This window comes from Mustela lutreola, chromosome 8, assembly GCF_030435805.1.
Source record: "Mustela lutreola isolate mMusLut2 chromosome 8, mMusLut2.pri, whole genome shotgun sequence".
In the NCBI taxonomy this organism is placed as follows: Eukaryota; Metazoa; Chordata; class Mammalia; order Carnivora; family Mustelidae; genus Mustela; species Mustela lutreola.
This window is the reverse complement of record NC_081297.1, coordinates 56,887,329-56,907,247: the sequence shown is the minus strand read 5'-3', so window position 1 is coordinate 56,907,247 and position 19,919 is coordinate 56,887,329. Positions and strand designations below refer to the sequence as shown.

The 19,919-nt window shown below is 41.6% G+C and overlaps 1 long non-coding RNA gene across 1 annotated transcript in view; it reads right to left on the bottom strand.

The window, feature by feature from the left end:
• LOC131838582 (uncharacterized) overlaps nucleotides 1-14,525 on the bottom strand; it is a 31,443-nt gene extending 16,918 nt beyond the window's left edge. The window contains exons 1-3 of the long non-coding RNA XR_009356655.1: nucleotides 14,355-14,525; nucleotides 14,159-14,287; nucleotides 13,671-13,772 (exon numbers count right to left, since the gene is read on the bottom strand). This is a non-coding gene — a long non-coding RNA (uncharacterized LOC131838582). The remainder of the gene's footprint in view (nucleotides 1-13,670; nucleotides 13,773-14,158; nucleotides 14,288-14,354) is intronic.
• Nucleotides 14,526-19,919: the final 5,394 nt, after the last annotated feature.

Here is a 19,919-nt window from a genome sequence, read left to right as displayed (position 1 = left end):
TAAACTTGGAGGCCCAAGATGGAGCCGCTCCAACCCCTGGTGCCCCGTCAGCAAAACCTGCTTGCGTGCTCTTAAATGCTCTGCTTTACCAGAAATGCAGTGTATCCAGTCAGCCAATCTCTAAATGCCAGGCCAACTCTGGACTCTATACTTATTTCTTTGTTCCTTGATCTTTCTAAATCAGGTCAGATATGCAACCTTAACCAACCATGCCCTATTTTGGAGCTTGAAATTTTAATCCTCTTAAAGCTCTCACTCTTTCCCAAGATGTCATATGAAGAACTTTCACTTCTTGTGAGGCACTGTATTCCCTCAATCCATGGATTGTGTTCCCTTGAAGAAAGAACATCGGACTTGTTAGTTTTGTCATTTGACAATGTCTACCAGCATAAACATTTTTACCCAAACCGAAGTCTCAGGTCTATATGCAACCTCAGCTACCCAAAAGGACAATGTCAAATTACTTGGGAGGAAATGATTTACTCCTTTATGGGTAAATGTCTGAAGAGACTTAGAATTAAGTCTAAAGATGGTCAAATAAACCAAACCCTGAGTTATTACTATTCTGAACTAAAATGCTCTGGGAATACTCCATAGCTATATAGTATTTTAAGTACCTAAAACATGTGAGAAAATTAAGATAATTTGACTTCGCTATATTTATTTGTTTCTATTTGATTTATAAGGCTTATTTAAGGTTTGTTTGTCAGTCACAAAATTGATGTACTTTAAAGAGAAAATTAAATATGTTATTATTATTATTATTTTTAAGTAGGCCCCATGTCCAGTGTCGAGCCCAATACAGGGTTTGAACTCAGGACCCTGAGATTAAGACCTGAGCTGTGATCAAGTGTTGGACACTCACCTGGCCAAACCACCCATGTGACCCTAAATACATTAAGTTTATTAATAAAGTCTAAGTTTCTCAAGGGAGTTTAAATAGCATAACCGAATATTAATTGAACTCCCCCTTAAAAACTGATAAAATCTGCTAAATTGTATGGATAAAATAAGGTTTATAAGTTGAACAGATTATTAAAGAATAATGTCTTTTATTACAACTTTAATAAATCAGACATTAATTTTAATAATCAAAGTGAAGTGGGGAAGCTGAAGGGACTCTGTTTTAGAAAGACTCCATCTCTGCCAGTTTTCTGCTAGGCCCCATTTACTCTTGTTCTATACTTAGCCTCCAAAGAAGCCAAAGAATCTGTGTACCCACTTCAAAGCAGAAGCAAGAAAGTTCGTCATTCTCTGAGTTTTGTCCTATGCCCCAAACACCCGATAACAACATTTATCAATCAATCAACCAACCAAGAAGAACTTGATCCCAGGCATGTTCCAGGACATTAGCTTTGAAAAAATCTTGGCTGATGCTGGCATCAACCCCTCCCCCAGCCTTCAGTGACTCATGAGATAACACCTGTCTGACACTTGACACTTGCCTTTGATTGGACCCTACCCTGGATTCCTAAAGGAACTTGTGCTCTAGACCCCTTTCCAATATAAACCCCTAACCTCAAGTGATGACAAGACTCAATCTCCTTTCCTTTCTGAGTCTCTCAGACACTCTATCTGCTGTTCTCTGTCACTCACGCTATTCAATAAACTCTGCTTTCACTTCTTCGGCTCACATTGGATTTCTAACCTGGGAGAAGCCAAGGACCCTCTTAGGCTGGTCCAGTGGAAATCCCTTCTGGGTGCTTGGACCCAACCTGCCTGCATCAAAAATAATCCCAGAAAAGTCTTTTCTGCAAAACCTTACGTAACACCTATCTTTACAAAATGGGCTTTGAGTCTATGGGTTCCTGGGTAGTAATCTAACTCCTTTGTGAAACAAGGCGTTCAGATTACTCAATAGAAAAATGGAAGATGAAAACACTCACTTTACAAATCAGGAAAACATCAATAAACATATGAAAAGAAATGTAACCTCCCCAGTGGTTAAAGAAATGCCAAGTAAAACAAGAATGACTTTCCGATGACCAAGTATCTTGTTTGTTTTGGTTTATTTTTAATGTGGGTGTCCAAGGTTAACAAGAACTCAGGTTACCTGGGTACTTAGGCACTGAGGCCTAAGGGGAATTTGGTAGCTCATTAAAAAATTTAAAAACCCACATAAATTATGTATGCCCATAGGAATGGTATTATGTATGGACCAGTATTTTTATTCTCAAAAATTTATCTTAAGGTAATAATAAAATAACAACTTACATATTTAACCTCCTTGCAGTGTTGTGGATAATTGCTAAGAACTGGAGAGAATACAGCCAGCCAAGAATAAATAAAATGTGACATGTTAACAGAATAAAAGTGATATGATCTAAATATGACATAAAACATATATAGCACTTCAATGTATATTAAAAGAAAAAAGTATCATATAAATACTATGACCCATTTAAAAAGGATATAAATACATAAAGAAAAGTCTGCATGTGTGGTCCAAAAAAAATGAAGACTGGTTATCTCTCAGTGGTAGAATTATGTTCATTATCATTTCCTCCTTTTGTGTTTTTCATGTGTTATAATGTCTTATGACCAGCCTATATTGCTTATATAATAAGGAAAAACAATAAAACTGTGTGTATGTTTGGCTTGTTTTTTCATTCGTGTCAAGGTATGAGCAAAACTTAAGTTAAAAAGGGAGAAACAGATGAGAGGTCAGGACCTACAGCACAGGAAGGTTTACTATATGTATAATCGAGCACTCACTTTGTAATTTGTCCAAAAACAACACAAACATTGCTGAAAGGGGGAAATACACCTGAAAAATGCACCTTTTCCTCAGAAAGCAACCTAAATGTGAAGTTTATCCTACAAACATGACTGAAAACTTCCTCTGAGCAGGACACGGTGCTATGGGTGAAGTGCAGAAATGAAAACAATGCCCTTGACCTCAAAGAGCTCAGAGTCTATGGAGGAAGAGCTTCAGGCATATCAATAATACATGGCAAGCATTCAGCTGTGGGGATGGACAGAAGAGTCACCTCACAGGGGAGGGATCTGGGGAAGGCTTCCCAGAGGAGATGATGCTTGAAGAAACCCTCGAATGACTAGTGGGAATGGCTTGGGTGTAGAAGACATTCTGGGACATGCTTTTCCCTTCTAGAAATGTTGCCTAGAATAGTTTTCAATCTCCAGTATAGACTGAAAGGTGAGGTTGATTCTAATCTGATCTGCAGGTCTGTCTTATGGAAATAGGACTCTTTGCCTCCCCAGGTTCCCATCAACAACTTTTCTAAAAGCAAATGAATGAAACAGAGGCAATGGAGATCCTGTCACATTTGTGCCTTTGCAAGCCATTTTGGTTAAATGGGAATGAGAGGAGTGCAGTGAGCTGTTAGACAATTGGACTTTTTAAAAAAGATTTTTAAAAATTTATTTTCAAGAGAGTGAAACAGCAAGAGCAGGAACACAGGCAAGGGGAGTGGGAGAAGGAAAGCAGGCTTCCTGCAGAGCAGGGAACCCGATGCAGGGCTTGATCCCAGGACCCTAGGATCATGACTTGAGCTGAAGGCAGATGCTTAATGACTGAGCCAACCAGGCCCCCCAGCAATTGGATTTTTTAAAGTAATCTCTATACTCAGCATGGGGTTTGAATTTACGACCCAGAGTTAAAGAGCCACATGCTCCACCAATAGAGCCAGCCAGGCACTCCCAGACAACTGGACATTTTTTTTTTTTTAAAGATTTTATTTATTTATCAGAGAGAGAGAGAGGGAGAGCGAGCGAGCACAGGCAGACAGAATGGCAGGCAGAGGCAGAAGCAGGCTCCCCGCTGAGCAAGGAGCCCAGGACGTTGGGATCATGACCTGAACTGAAGGCAGCTGCTTAACCAACTGAGCCACCCAGGCGTCCCGACAACTGGACTTTTAAAAGCCTGCTCCAAAGGCCAATTAAAATAAATGATGGGGAGGGAGGGTGGGCGTCTGGGTGGCTCAGTAGTTTAAGTGCCCCACTCTTGATTTTGGCTGAGGCCATGATCTCAGGTTTGTGAAATTGAGCTCTGAAGTGGGTATAGAGCCTGCTTAAGATTCTCTCTCTCCCTCGGCCCCTCTACCACTTTCCCTTACTTAAAAAAAACCTGATATCTTAACTTTCATGGGGAATTGGCTTAGAGAAAAGAAGAGACAGAGGGTCACCTGGGTGGTTCAGTCTTTAAGCATCTGCCTTTGGGTCTGGACAACATCTTGGGGTCCCGGGATCGAGCCTCACATCAGGCTCCCTGCTCAGCAGGGAACCTGCTTCTGCTTCTCCCACACCCCCTGCTTGTGTTCCCTCTCTCGCTGTGTCTCTCTCGTCAAATAAATAAATAAAATCTTAAAAAAAAAAAAAAAAAGAAGTAGAGACAGAAATAAACATAGGTAGCAGAGGCCTCAAGGAATCAGGAATATGACTGGTTGTGTTTAAAACTACCGTTTAGCCCAAGCTTATGACGCTCTGCTCTGAAGACAACTCTGCTAACATGATCTCTCTTCACCCTTTAAATGACTCTGAGAAGTAAGATGTAATTATCCTCACTGTAGTCACGGTGACGTGTGGGACACGGTCTGCAAAGAGGAGGTGTCATGAGCCCTCATGAAAGGTGGAAGTGGCCGCTTGAGCAATGGGGTGTTCCAGCCCTGAGAGGACAGTGACCCCTGTTTTTGCTCACCATCAAAGGGCAGAGTGCCATTCCGACAAACTTGACTCTGACCAGGACTGCTGTCTGCACGACTCTGAACAAGTTATGTAACCTCTCTGAGTCTGTTTCCTCTCCTCCAAAACAGGAGAAATAAATCTTTCTAAGTCTAAAGGGGATAATGTATGTAAACATATGTATGTAAATGCTTACCCCAGCAGCTGGCACATAGAAAGGGCTCAACAAATGTTTGTTCCTGGTATTATTTTCTTTTTCTCCTATCTTATTGAAGACTTTCAAACCTAGGACAGTAAGAGTCTCCTACTTTGAAAGAGCTGGTGACCCGACACTAACTTTAAGGTATCCTTCTTTCCTACTGGAGGGTCAAAAAGACACCCCCACTGGCAGGTTAGAATGGGTCTGTGGTAAACATTTCCCTCGTACCTTTGTCACTTATGAACAGCTCAGTCATTCACATTTTATCTTCCCCAAATGAAAGGAAAACTGACCTGACATTGCCTGTCTGTTCCTTCCACCCCCAAACACGTATTATTGGCTATGGATGTCTCACATCCTCGGGCTACCCCACCCCGGCTCCCTGGATCATATTGGACCTCTGAGCTTACACTGAATGAAAAGGTTGTCTACCATTTTTCACTCCCAGCAGGAGTGTTAAAAGGGAAGCCATTGAATTCTAAAACTAGAAATTGGAAACTGGAAATGTTGGGTCGAGTCTTCAAGCTTACCTACGACCTTCATACTCAATCCTGTCTGTTGTGGGATTTGTCAGGACTTGACATTGTATTGGAATTAGTGTTACCAGTGCATTCAGCATAAACTGCCATATATGGCCCCCAGAGGGACCATAGAGTGGGTCTACTCATTTACTATAGGTTTTTCCTAGTTCCAGTTGGACACAGGGGTTCTTCCAAGAACGCTAGTACAAGAGAGTGATATAGCATAACTTGGCAGAGTAGTGAAGGTGGGGATATGAAAAGTCAGTACAGGCCCCTTGCTGTCTGTCCCTACAGACAGATTTGCTTCAATCAATAACATTTGAAAACAGGTACAAGGGATGCAATGGACGCCTTCTTCAACAACATGCAGGAAAGAGACCTCTGGGGAAAGCGTGGGGTAAGCCTGAGAGCTGCTGGGGTGACTACAGGCCCTGGAGTTTCATTCCTAAACCTCAGCCTGGCACTGTAGGTAGACACTTCCTCCTTTGAGTAGGGACTTCAGCTTGCTTTTTATGATACCACGCATTCTAGATCATTTCTAGTTAGCTTTGTAAAATACCCTGATTCATTTCATCTGAGAGGAGGAAGGCAACTGGGGATTGACTTACCCCTCTCTTTGTACTAATTAAAAAAAACAAAAAACAAAAACAAAAACCTAAACCCAAGGGAGCCTAGAGATGTTAAGAAACTTGCCCAATATCACCCAATCAGTGGTAGATCAGAACTAGAACTTCAGGGTTCTCTTGCCCAACGCCCATCGGGGGCACAAATCTCTTCTTTAGATGCTCAGTTGGTTTTACATCACATGCTCAGGGCTGCCAGGAAATTTGGGCTTTTGTTTCTCAACTATCAGGTCAAAGATGGTTGTAACTGCTGCATATGGATCTTTCCAAATCTACCTGGCTTGAATAAATATTAAAATAAGTTGGCAATCCTGGAAGAACCCGAAGCAAATTACAGAGGCAGGGTGGAGCAAGGAGGCTGAGGGTGAACTAGAAGTAAGAAGATTGGGTGGGAGGCTGAGTTAAACCTGCCTCGATAGGAATGTTGGTGATTAATCCACAGTGTCAACTTGGCTGCCTGCCTAACTGACGCATTCTTCAGACTTGGTTCAGTGCAGAAGGCAAAATGGAGTCTCTGATGTCAAGCAGGGGCCTGGGTCAAGGAATGTCAAGCAGTTCGGACACTGCAGCTAGGGGATATCGCCAGGACCCACGTCAGCTGACACCCCAGAGTGATAACAAGCAGAACAAGGTGAGGTTGACAAAGACACCAAAACTGATGAAATCACTTTAAAAAGGGGAGAATTTGGGGAGCAAACTGTCAGACTCTTCGGACCTGATCCACCTATGTCTGAACTTGAAAAAGGCAGCTGCCACCCCAGGCTCTGCCCAAGAGATCTTCAAACAGAATTAAGATCCTTTGCTGCTTCAGTATCAGACGCAGTAAATGCTGAGAGCTGACCCAGACCAGACCTTGGCCTTATCTCAGCTGCACGCACAGACTGACCTTGCGCTTGGTATGTTAACGTCCTGCACCCCTCTGTGGTCCCGTGGGAAAGATAGGCTAATGCAGGAAACTAGCACGTTAAGGAGAGCAACTACCACAGTGTCAGACCTTAGGAAGCTGGTTCTCTGGAGACTAAACCAGCCCGTTGAGAGTCTTAGGCTACCTGTGGTGTAGGAAACAAAGGCAGAAGGAAATATAGAGAGAATGAAAAGTCCTTATAACCTGCCTCCCACTGACAAATACTTGAATCAGTCAGAGTACAGTTCTTCAGGAAGCTCACATCCATCTTCATGTTAATGCCTTGCTAGAGGGAGAAACCACCTTAGTTTTGACAATAGCAAGGCCTCCAATATCCTGTGAGTCTTGTTTAGCCTATGAAAATCTTTTTGGAACTTCCCTTATCTTTACTTTCCCAACCCCCAAATATATAATCAGCTACTCCTCACAATCTGGGGATACAGTTGCAGCTCTTCCTACCCTGTTCCCATGCTTGAATAAAACCACCTTTCTGCACCAAAGACATCTCAAGTTGGCTCCAGACCCCAACAACACTGCTCCTCAAAAAAACACACCACATGGATCAGAGCCCTGGCTGGGGCTCAGAATCAGTTCTTTTGAACCAAAGGTCAAAAATACTTGAGTAGGGCACCTGGGTGGCTCAGTCACTTAAGTGTCCCAGCTGGATTTCAGCTCAGGTCCTGATCTCAGAGTTGTGAGATGGAGCCCCTGCTTAAGGTTATCTATCTCCCTCTCCCTTTGCCCCTCCCCTCCTCTAAAAAAAAAAAAAAAAAAAAAAACTTGATTGCTGGTAGGAGACGGCCTACAGTTTTCAAAGAACTTCTATGTTTAGTTTTCTCTGCCTTCTGGAGAAACATGGACCCAGACTTCCTTCCCCCTCAAGAGTGCTGTTTACCCTTTGGGAGTGAAAGGGCTACCCAAGGGTTGCCAGGTTTGATTTTATTTATTTATTTGTTTATCTAATTTATTTTTTTTAAGATTTTCTTTTTTAAATTTTATTATTTATTTGACAGACAGAGATCATAAGTAGGCAAAGAGGCAGGCAAAGAGAGAGAGGGGGAAGCAGGCTCCCTGCTGAACAGAGAGCCCAGTGTGGGGCTCGATCCCAGAACCCTGGGATCATGACCTGAGCCAAAGACAGAGGCTTGACCCACAGCCACCCAGGTGTTCTGGCTGCCAGGTTTTATGATGCAAACTTTAACTCCAAGGTAGTGAGGGAACTTCCAACTATGGGATGAAGAGATCAGCAAATCCTTTTGTCCAAAAGCAAGTATAAAATTGGACAGAACTGTCAGAAGCAATGGTTTAAGTTCTCTGAAAATTAACCAAAGGTAAATAATGAATTGAGAATCATTTAGTCATGAAAAACTGCAAGCTCTTCAAATGAGATCAGCAGGAAACTGTGATCTCCTTGACTGGGGTCATTCCCCTATCCCCACTGGAGTTTAACAGGCAAGAAGAGCAGAGCTGCTTGGAAAAATTAGCATCTTTGTGCCCGAGGGGGCAGGCTTAATTTCAGGCAGAAGATGGGAACACACCACAGCTTTATCAGTAAGAGCAGCAAACTTTGTGATGTAGTTTTGGAACGTAGGTGAGTCTTGGTGGGTGAGGTCCGGAGCCAACCATCAAGAAAGATTCTTGAGATGTCCTTGGTGCACAATGGTGATTTTATTAAACCACAGGGACAGGACCCATGAGCAGAAAGAGCTGTTGCACTGGGGCTGTGAGAGATAAATGATGATATACTTGGGAGCTGAGGGAGGTAAGGAAAAGGGAGGTTTCCAAAGGATTTTCTTGTTAAAACACTCACAGGATACCAGGGGCCTTGCCATTTTTAAGGTAGTTTTCCCCTCTAGTCAGGCATTAACTTTTTTTTTTTTTTTAAGATTTTATTTATTTATTTGACAGAGATCACAAGCAAGCAGAGAGGCAGGCAGAGAGAGAGGGAAGCAGGCTCCACACAGAGCAGAGAACCTGATGTGGGGCTCGATCCCAGGACCCTGGGATCATGACCTGAGCCAAAGGCAGAGGCTTAACCCACTGAGCCACCCAGGCACCCCTAGTCAGGCATTAACATTAAGAGGGTTGTGAGTTGCCTGCAGGAATATCACATGTGTCCCACCCAGTGGCGAAGGGGGGTTATAGAGTGTCATCTCGTGCTTTGCCCTCAGCTTGTGTTCTGCTCCCTCATCAGTAGGATGGAGAGAGGGGAAAACTCAAAGGTCTTCTAGCCTCAGTTTATGGACCCAGTTGGGGCAAGCAGAAGACCCACCAGAAATTTAGATGTGACGTCCTGGAAACAAAAGAGCCACTGAAAGGCTGGAAAAAGCTTTTCATACGTAGGTCTCTGCCTAGAGTGCTCTTCACATGCACGGGAAGAATGGTGAACGGTGGGAGCCCAACCGAAAGCTAAAGTCCGGCTCATTCGAGAACTGACTGAACTCTGAATGCCTTCCCAGGCTGTGACAGTGACAAATGACTCCAGACATTTCCAGATATCCTTTAGCAGGAATGGGGGGGAATATTGCTCACAGTTGAGAACCACTGCTCCAATTATTAAGGAAATAACATTTTTTAAAAAGCCTTAAAAATGAAGAGTGGAATTAAAATGGTCTACTAGAAACTTTTTAACGTAAGAGATGGCAGTAAAGGAGGAACAGAGGAAAAATGATATAAGACCTCAAGAAAATAAATTAATAAGAAAATATTATAAATTAAATGATAATAGAAATAGCAAAATAGAAAAGAAAATAAATAGCAAAGTGACAAATACAAATCCAATAACATTAAGGTGCCTGGTTGATTCAGTCGGTTAAGCATCTGACTCATGATCTCAGGACCATGGGGTTGAACCCTGTACTGGACTCAGGGCAGAGTCTGCTTAAGGTCTGCTCCCTCTCCCTCTGCCCCTTCCCCCACTCATGTGCATTCTTGCTCGCTCAAAAAAAAAAACCACAACAAACAACATTAATAACTACATTATTGTAAGTGAACTAAACTTTCCAATCAAAGGTAGAAATTGTGAGACTGTATAAAAAACAAGACCTAACTATACAGTCTATAAGAGACATGTTTTTTTTTTAAAGATTTTATTTATTTATTTGACAGAGAGATCACAAGCAGGCAGAGAGACAGGCAGAGAGTGAGAGGGGGAAGCAGGCTCCCTGCTGAGCAGAGAGCCTGATGTGGGCCTCACTCCTAGGACCCTGGGATTATGACTTGAGCCGAAGGCAGCGGCTTAACCCACTGAGCCACCCAGGTGCCCAGTAAGAGACACGTTTTATTTGTTTGTTTGTTTGTTTGTTTGTTTTTAAGTAAGCTCTACACCCAATTGTGGGGCTTAAGCTCACTACTCCGGCATCAAGAGTTGCACACTCTACCAACTGAGCCAGCCAGGTGGCCCTAGAAGAGACATATTTTAGATTCCCAAACACAAACAGATTGAAAAGATGAAGATCAAAAAAGTTTTGCCATACAAATAGTAATTGTAAGAGAAGTTAAATAGCTGTATTAACCAACTTTAAGAATACAAATATTACTAGAGATAGAGACATTGTATAATGTCATTATACCTTTAGAAGGATAAAATTTATAATGTACATGCACCTAACAACTGACTCCCAAAATAACAGGAAGAAAAATGAACAGAACTGGAAGAAAAAACAGACCACTCAAGAATTATAGCTGTAGATTTAAGTGTTTCTCTCTTGAGTATTGATAAAACAGAAAATTAGCAAGATAAGGAGACTTGAACATTATCAACCAACTTGACCTAACCAATAGCTATAGAACACTACACTCAACTAACAGAATAGCTTTTTCTTTTTTTTTTAAGATTTTATTTATTTATTTGACAGAGAGAGATCACAGTAGACAGAGAGGCAGGCAGAGAAAGAGAGAGAGAGGGAAGCAGGCTCCCTACTGAGCAGAGAGCCCGATGTGGGACTCGATCCCAGGACCCCGAGATCATGACCTGAGCCGAAGGCAACGGCTTAACCCACTGAGCCACCCAGGTGCCCCCAGAATAACTTTCTTAAAACAAACAAACAAACAAAAAAAAAGAGTTTATTTATTTGTTGGTCAGAGGGAGAGAACACAAGCAGGGGTAGCATCAGGCAGATAGAGAAGCAGGCTCCCCAGTGAGCAAGGAGGCTTAGATGGGGTTCAACTGCAGGACCCTCAGATCATGACCTGAGCTGAAAACAGATGCTTACCTGACTGAGCCATCCAGGCGTCCCTAGAATAACTTTCTTTTCAAGCACACATGAAACATTCTCTAGAGTAAATAATATATGAGGCCATAAACAAATCTCAGTAAAATTTAAAAGACTGAAGTCATACAAAAGAGAGGAATTAAATTGGAATTCAACAAGAAAAAATTTGAAAGCACCCCAAATATTTGGAAATTAAGACACATCTGAATAATCCTTAGGGCAAAGGAAAAAAATCACATGGGAAATCAGAAAGGATCTTGAGTTGAGTGAAATGAAAACAAAATTTATAGGGTGCCACTAATGCTTATAGGAAGTTTTATAACATTTCATGTGCTCAGTATTATTAATAACAGGGAAGGACAAATTTTTTTTTAGGAAAATGCAAATTAAAACCATAAAGGGATACTACTGCATGCATAGCGGTGTGGCTATAACCCAAAAAACTGACAATGCTAAGGGCTGTTGAGGGTATGGAGAAAACAGAACTCTCACATATTGCACATTGCTGATGGGAATGTATAATGATAAAGTGTCTTTGGAAAACAGTTTGGCAGTCTCTTAAAAGGTTAAACATATCATATGATACAGCAGCTCCCCTCCAAGGTATCTACTCAAGAGAAATGAAAGCATGTGTTCACAAGAAGGCTGTTTGAATTTCACAGTAGCATTCTTTATATTAGTTCCAAACGGCCATCACTGGTGAATGGAGAAAATGTGGTATATCCATATTATAGAATACAATTCAGCAATAAAAAAGAATGAACTCTTGAGTTATGCAGCAACATGGATAAACCCCAAAACATTATTCTAAGTAGAAAAAAAAGCCAGACACAAAAGACTACATGTTGTAGGATTCTACTTATATAGAATTTCTAGAAAAGGTAAATCTATAGAGACAGAAAACAAATCCATGAAAGTGGGAACTGATTTCATGTACAAGAGAACATTTTGGATGAAGAAAATTTTTTCAGTACTGGATTGTGTGATGGTTGCACAAATTGTATAAATTTAGTAAAAAAAAATTATTGAGTTATACAGTTACATAAAATTCAGTAAGTAAACTCTAAATTATATCTCAACAAAACTATTTTAAAACAAAGGTAAGTATCTCTATCCTGCAAAGGAAACAACCCGAAGACCAAAGCTGATTGATTCTTAGAAATGTCTCCAAACTCTTCTCAATTCTCTGCTGTTAAGAGAGGCCTGGGTTCCTAAGAAAAGGAGAATTCCTGGAGTCTTCATAGACATGTCCCTATTATCTGACCTAAAGATTCAGAAGTATAATTATTAAACCTGTCAAATACCAAAGACTAGAAAGGAAGAAGCTATTGCTAAAGATCCCCCAAAAGAATTGACTTACTCTGTGTGGCAGAGACTGCCAGCTTTCCCACAATATACATTCTCTCCTTTATCCACCATAATTGGATTTTTAGCTGAATCCATGGCTACTCAGAATGAGAACCACCTCCCTCGCAGTTAGGTCTGACAATGTGACTAAATTCTGGCCAATGTACTTGAGCACAAGCAAGATGTGCAAAATATCTGTGCTGTACCCTTACAGGATAGAGCCCTGTCCTTCTTTTCCCCATTCCAGCTGGCTAGAGCCATCCTGGACTGCTGGATAGCAGAGGGGAAGACTGAAAAACTTGGGGCCCCTGACAAATCAATAGAGAGAAGATGCCATACCATGCCAGGTTTTTCCATGAGGGAAGAAAGAAATACCTGTCTTGTGTAATCCGCTCTTAATTTGGGTGTCTGCAATAAGAATATGATCTTTGTATACAATCCAGAGGCTATCGAGTGTGTCAGTTATTTTCAAATGTATCCATTAACCATTCAGAAGTAAAGAAGAATGGGAGAGGAGGGAGGAGCGAAAAGAAGGAGAGAGTGGAGGCGGGGCAGAGATTTCTATCCAACATTGCCATCTGAAGCATTTTCTTGCTGAGCAACAAGGAGCCCACTATATACTTAGGGAAGACGGTTATGAATGGTATACTTCTCTTTCTTCATGTAAAGGACAACAGAAGCCAATGTAAGAAATCCCAGCAACTACTGAAGCCACTCTACCATGGGAGGGGAGGTTCCTTCAGGCTCCCAGTTCCAGATCTTAGCACAGAGCTCATGAGAAGCCCCTATAAAGAGGCACCCTAGGTCCTCTTCTTCTGTCTTTTGGGAACTTAACCTCTCTCCTGGTTTTCCCAGGACCCCAATTCCTGCAGCTACTTGCCAACAGTTTCCTTCTTTTTTGAGTTCACAGTAAGACTGCTAGACACTGCAGTAGACAGAGGTCCAAAGTCCAAGAAATTAGGTGGATTCAGAATGGACAAGTGAAATTTGGGAAAGATCAGGAGAAGAACCGCCTTTTTCCAGAAACTGCTATGGCTCCCCATTGCACAGAAGACAGAATACTCATTCTCTAGCTTGACCTGTGACTCACTCACCAGGTCCATTATCTGACTCTATCTCTCCATTTCAAAGTTTTTCACATACATTATCTCAGGGATGCTTTATCACAGTCCTACTTCACTGGGAAAAAACACTGGATCACTGAGAAGTTAGATGACTTACCTGAGGTCACACAGAGTGGAGCTGGAATGTTTTGCAGGTATCCAGACTCCAACTCCCATATGCTCCATTGTACCAGCATGTGCAGGAGCTCTGGGCAAAGACCTTGAATGTGGACAAGCAAGACCCATTAAAAAATGTTCCCATGATCTGAGGTGAAAGAAAACTTTTTAAAACAGGACGTAGGGTATATAAAACATTTTTATAAAATTATGAAGTACTATACAAAGATTACTTGTTATTAAATAGTTTTTACTAATAGGAAGCATGTTTATATACCTATGGCTACATACCATAGACTATGACTAAGTAGAATTAGCTGCTGTCTTGGATCCAAATCATTGTTCTTTTCGGCCAAAGTAGGTAATTAAGAGCAAATTTTACAATTTAATAGTGTCTCTCTTATTTAGCAGGCTGGTGTCATCTTCTCATGGGACCAGTATTTGGAATAAGAGGACATCTAGATTAAGAGAAATATATCTATGTCCTACCTCCGCCCTCACATACTCCTTCCCCCACTGGGTGGCTGCAGAGATGCTCTCTGTCTTAGGGAGGCCCAGGACCACCGACTCCAGCCTCTCTGACGTCTGGCCTCCCAGCTGCTGGACCTTCTTCTCCTTCTGACACACAGCCAGCGCCCTCAAGCCTCACAGGTCCAGTTGCCTGGCCAACAGGTTCCTGAAGCACGAGTCACACATAATAATTAAGCCATTGTTGTCTTGGATGTGGCCAACCCATCACCTGCCTCTTCTGGTACTGGTATGGAAGGTGGTAGAACCCTATGGGGGCATGGGGGGTGGAGTGTGTGGGGAGGGTGCTCCTCATTCTTCAGTAGAAGGAGAAATTCAGACCTCTCCTCCTCTGGCAAACTTAGAAGAGGTGGCATTTCTGTCCTTATTTTGAAAGGCTCTTGAAATTGCATAAGACAGGAGATTTCACAAGATTTCTAAGGAGAGTCTCAATTCTGCCTTTGAAACTGTTTACTTCCAGTTCATTTTCATATCCTGGTTGAAACTTGCCCCTGACTATTAAAAAAACACACACACAAACAATTTTAAAGATCCTTATACCTCCTGCTCCTCTGTTGGACATTGCCAAAGGAACATTTTGTTTGTTGTTCCAAGTTTGACATTAAAATTCTCTGTATCCATTTGTTCTGGTCCAGTTGCAGTATTTACACTTTTGTTGTTCAAGAATGTCTCAGACAGTCTGGCCAGGTGATAGTTCAGTGACCAGGCCAGCCCCATGATACTCTGGATGGTGCTCTCTCCTCCCACCTCCCCCAGCTTCTGGGTTGAAGTTCACTGGACATCAGAGAGCTTGCCAAGCCTCAGGGGAAAGTCCTGCAGAAGAGGAGACCTATGGATGACAGAGGTTCCTCTGCCTTCACAGGGAAAATCCTGGAAGAGAGGTTCAAGCAAGGCTGGTTAGAAGATGTTAGGAGAGGTTTCCAAAGGTTGATGGGAACAAAAGCAAGCCACATCACAACTCCTGGCTAGAAAACCCTGCTCCAAATGTGTGGGCACAGAAATGTTCCCTGGGATGAATAAACAATGACACATTCAAAGATAGGATTTAGAACTAGAAGGACCTGTTCTGCCAGTTGCTTATAGGGTATGTAATTATTCTCTCTGAGCCTCTAGTTTCCTCATTAAAACTGGAATAATATCTATGAAGCTTCTTGTGAAGATTAAAGTGCCTAGAACAGTGCTTGGCAGGTAGGAAGCACTATATAAGTGTATGCTCTTGTGTAGGGGCTGGAATCCTGACTACCACTTGTTAGCTATATGACTTGGGCAAATGACTTAATCTCTCCAAACCTTAGTTTCCTCCTCCATAAAATAGGGGTAACATCAAAGGGCTTGTTAGGAAGATTAAATTAAAATTAAAACACTAAGCACTTAAAGCACTGAGTGCTTGGGATTGAGTAATGTCTGATAAATGTTAATTATTTCTATTTCTATTATTTTATTGGTATTTTTCTCTCATCATATCTACTCTTGCTCCTCCTGTATCCCTCCAACCAGATTCATTCCAACTAATTCCCCAATGGCAGCAAAAATGATCTTCTTTAAAAATAAGTAGCCTCAAGGGGAACCCTCTTACACAGTTGGTGGGAATGCAAACTGATGCAGTCACTGTGGAAAACAGTATGTTGGTTCCTCATAACGTTAAAAATAGAACTACCCCATGACCCAGCAATTGCACTGCTAGGTGTTTATCCGAAGGATACAAATATAGTGATTCAAAGGGACCCATGCATCCCAATGTTTATAGCAGCAATGTCCAAAATAGCTAAAATATGGAAAGAGCATATATGCGCATCAACAGATGAATGGATAGAGAAGATGTGTATACATACACAATGGAATATTACTCAGCCAACAGAAAGAATGAAATCTTGCCATTTGCAGTGGTTCAGTCAGTTAAGCCTCCTCCCTTCTGCTCAGGTCATGATCCCGGGGTCCTGGGATCAAGCCCGTAATAGGGTTCTCTGCTCAACAGGAAGTCTGCTTCTCCCTCTGCCCCTCCTCCTGCTTGTACTCTCTCTCACAAGCGCCCCCCCCAAAAATAAATAAAATCCTCTTTTTTAAAGATAGTTTTTTTTTAAAGATTTTATTTATTCATTTGTCAAAGAGAGAGAGCACAAGTAGGGGGAACAGCAGGCAGAGTGAGAAGGAGAAGCAGGCTCCCCACTGAGCAGGGAGCCCAATGCTGGATTGAGCCCAATGGGATCATGACCTGAGCTGAAGGCAGACGCTTAACTGGCTGGGCCACCTAGGCATCCCAAGTAAGTAAAATCTTAAAAAAAAGCAAAAGAAAAAGAAAAAAAAATCTTGCCATTTGCAATAATGTGGATGGAACTAGAGGGTATTATGCAGAGTGAAATAAGTCAGAGAAGGGGTGCCTGGGTGACTCAGTTGTTGTCTGCCTTAGGCTCAGGTCATGATCCCGGAGTCCTAGGACGGAGCCCACACTGGGCTCTCTGCTCAGAAGAGAGTCTGGTTCTCTCTCTGAATCTCCCCCCTCTCATGCTCTCCCTCTCTCACTCTATCTCAAATAATAAAAAAAGAGAAATAAGTCAAAGAAAGACAATTATCATATGATTTCATTCATATGTAGAACTGAAGAAACAAAACAAATGAGCATAGGGGAGGGGGAAGAAAAAATAAGATAAAAACAGAGGGAGGCAAACCATAAGAGACTGTTAAGTATAGGAAACAAATTGAGGGGAGGGGGTGGTGGGTGGAGGGTGTGGTAACTGGGCGATGGGCATTAATTTTTTAAAGATTTTATTTTATTTTTAATTTATATTTATTTTAAGATTTTATTTATTTGAGAGGGCACTTGATGTAATGAGCATGGGTGTTACATGCAACTGATGAATCACTAAATTCTACCCTGGAAACTAATAATACACTATATGTTAACTAAATTGAATGTAAATTAAAAAAAATTTTTTAGGGAAATGAATAAAAAGAAAAAGAAAAAATCAAAAGAAATCTATAGAGACAGCAGGCTCATCAATGGTTGTCTAGAGACTTGGCAGAAACCAGTGTTTTTTTTTTTTTTTTTTTTTTTTTAAAGATTTTATTTATTTATTTGACAGACAGAGATTACAAGTAGGCAGAGAGGCAGGCAGAGAGAGAGAGAGGAGGAAGCAGGCTCCCTGCTGAGTGGAGAGCCTGATGCGGGACTCGATCCCAGGACCCTGAGATCATGACCTGAGCCGAAGGCAGCGGCTTAACCCACTGAGCCACCCAGGCGCCCAGAAACCAGTGTTATTGAAAGGAGGGAAGATTTACCTCAAAGAGGCACCAGTGAGCTTTTTGGGATGAGATAAATGTCCTATATCTTGGCATGGTGGTTGCACAGATGTATTTCTAAGTCAAAACTCATCAAACTTTATAGTCAAAAGGATGCATTTTGTTTAATATAAATTTTATCTCAATAACATTGGTTAAAAAAAGGTAAACAACTTCCTTGGTCATCTATTACATTACTAAATTTTCTCTGCTTAATGGCATGTATCAGTATATAAGATTATTTCATTTGTTTTTTTATTTGTGTATTGCCCAGCACTTCCACTCCATCAGGATACAAACTGCTTGGAGGCAAGGACTCAGTCTTGTCTACCACTCTAACTCCAGCATCTAGAACTACACCTGGCACATAGTAGGAGCATAATAAATTCTTTTTTGACAGAGTAACTGATTAAAATCCTTCAGTGGTTCTGCCTCCAAATTATATACTGATTTCATTCATTCTCATTATCCCCATGACCACCACTTTAACCTATAGTACCATTATTTCTTTCTTGGACTATGCAATGGTCCCTTTGTTTCCACCATTGCTCCCTCATTTCAGTCTCCACAGAGCACTTTCCAAAATGTAAATCAGATCATATTACTTCTATGCTTGAAATCCAAACAAAACAAAACAAAAACATGTGGAGATAATTTGATTAAGAAGTTGAGTAAGCGCATAAAAAAAGTTAACTTAAAACTTCAGGAAAATGCAAAAAGCTATACAAAAGTTATAATCCTAATATGAAAGAAACTAGACCGTAATACTGGAGAAGATTTTATTTTATTTTTTATAAAGATTTTATTTATTTATTTGACAGACAGAGATCACAAGCAGGCAGAGAGAGAGGGAGAAGCAGACTCCCCACTGAGCAGAGAGCCCGATGTGGGGCTCGATCCCAGGACCTTGAGATCATGACCTGAGCCAAAGGCAGAGGCTTTAACCCACTGAGCCACCCAGGTGCCCCTGGAGCAGATTTTAATCTCAGCCCACAAATTTTTAAAAAGCCAACGAACACCTTAACCATTAATGATAGGGTGGGAGGCGGGGATAGCCCTTAGAGCAAAAAATCAAGTCTTCTGTATGCATAGGTTACCACTTAAGTGTCTGCCATCCCAGTCTTTATATGCTCTTTATATCTGGTGAATCTCTACTGCCTTCCTGTTATGGTGGGACACAGGTGTCTTACATGAAGTCACCCAGGGTCTCATCTACCTAAACATACAATGAAGCCATCACTCCTTCGAGTCTTGCCACCTCCCCGAGGTTCTTCCGCAAAGTGAATGGCCTTTCCTCCTCTGGAAGAGCCAAACCTCATTCGCTTATCAGCCAGAATGAATCTCCTTGTCTTGAGGAAAAGGGCCTGTTTCTTTGAGACACTGTGTACATCCACAAGTCATATTCCCTTTTGTTTATTTCCCCAATTCCAGTGTTTTCTCTAAAAATATTAAGGTTGGAGGAAGAAACTAACATGGGGAGAAGATGCAGGAAATGTATTTGTTCAAATATCTTACCCTAGGTAAAGCAGTACTAAATTATCTTCCTACCTGAGTAGGGAAAGGAGAAATGGGAAAACAGGGAACAATGAACATGTAGAAATTAATATCTCAAAATATTACCTAGTCATGGTCTATCCCAAGTATTGTGCCTTCAGGAAAGAAAATTTGTTTTTGACCTAGATTCAACTCTTTTTTTTTTTTTCAAAGATTTTATTTATTTATTTGACAGAGAGAGATCACAAGTAGGCAGAGAGGCAGGCAGAGAGAGAGAGGAGGAAGCAGGCTCCCTGCTGAGCAGAGAGCCCGATGTAGGACTCGATCCCAGGACCCTGAGATCATGACCTGAGCCGAAGGCAGCGGCTTAACCCACTGAGCCACCCAGGCACCCTAGATTCAACTCTTTTAATAACAGAGTCTAAGTTTTGAATTTTCCTGGGCAGTAGGCATTATGACTCACTCCCCACCATGTCCCAATTAATCTAAACTATTCATGGCAACTTACCCCCTTGCCCATGATTTGTTCAGGAATGGACAAATCTAAGCCAACTGGGGACAAATTTGTGTCTCAAGGAGAGTCTTGGTGAGGGCTCTGGGAAATAGACTTCTTAATCTTTAATGCCATGGAAAGACAGGCCCTTTCTTCTCCAGTAAATTGTGAGTGGAAAAGCACAGAGTTCCCAGTGCCATTGGCAGTCACACCACAACTAAAGATAAGTGGGATAAAGCCAAAACTGGGTGGCAGAGCAAAGTAGAAAGAATCTGCATCCTCGATGCTATTATTCAAACACTGAATCCTGTCCTTTCTTTATTACTAAAGCCATAATTCCTGGAACCCGTGAATGTGACCTTATTTGGAAAAAAGGTCTCTGCAGAGGTAATTAAACATTCATTTTGTCATTTTCCAGTTCAGTTGGATGTTGAAGAGACACCAATAAAGACATTTTTT